We start from the raw sequence: 1,066 nt of genomic DNA, 5'->3' as shown, positions 1-1,066 counted from the left end.
GATTTTGTTGATTTGGATTTGCTCTTTCTTTCTTTTGGTTAACTGGGATAAGGATCTGTCTATTTTGCTTAGCTTTTCAAAGAACCAGCTCTTAGATGCATTGATTTTTTGTATTGTTTTGTTTCTATTTCATTAATTTCTGCTATGATTTTTGTTATTTCTTCTCTTCTGCTGGTGTTGGCTTTATTTTGTTCTTGGCTTCCAGGGTCTTCAGTTTCAGTGTTAGGTCATTTTGGGGGCTCTTTCTAATTTTAGCACTTGGAGCTATAAACTTCCCTCTTAGGACTGCTTTTAAAGTGTCCCAGAGGTTGTGAATTCTAGAGTGCTAACTGCAGGTACACAGTAATGCTTTTGTGGGAGCTGCGGTGACCATTGGTCAATTTGCTGAGCTGTATTTGTACATTGCAGTCCTGTTGACTGCACTCATTAGCTACCAGCTCCCATTCCCAGTAAGAAGACTTTGTTTTTAAGACTGTCTATATTTTCTTCTTAAAACTTTTGAGCTTATGTAATAACTATAGTCAATTAGTTTTAAAGTGTCATGAACTAACAGGTACATCTGGACTCAAAGAAATCCATACACTTAATAAGATAGTAACCAGTTCTCGGGGGACGGGGGGTGGAAGCCATTGAAAAATGCTGGATATTAGCATTCCTTTCATATGAATATAAAAAGGATACACCATGCTTTCTTAGATTACATTATAGGCAATTTTTATAAGTGGGAAGAGGAGACACTGGGAAACACAAAGTACTCAGTTCCTGACGAGCTGTAAAAATACAGACTCCAGCTCTAGCTACAATGGCTTTTTAACAATTAGGTTGTTTCTGTAGTCAAAGGTCTCTTCCTATTTTAAGAGATCTAACAGGTTTGGGATGAAGTATGAACAGGTTTGGGATGAAGCATGTTGGCTTGATAATCAACCACAAGATTATGGTATAATTCGTACTGCTGTTTAGTTTGAGATAAGACTCTCCGGAGTGATTTAGAACCTAATAGGAGATCCATAGTACTCTGGTTTTCTGGGTATTTTTTCTTATTTTGCTAGCTCTCTGTCATATAATG

This window comes from Nannospalax galili, unplaced genomic scaffold, assembly GCF_000622305.1.
Source record: "Nannospalax galili isolate Female #2095 unplaced genomic scaffold, S.galili_v1.0 scaffold462, whole genome shotgun sequence".
In the NCBI taxonomy this organism is placed as follows: domain Eukaryota; kingdom Metazoa; phylum Chordata; class Mammalia; order Rodentia; family Spalacidae; genus Nannospalax; species Nannospalax galili.
This window is presented reverse-complemented; position numbering follows the sequence as displayed.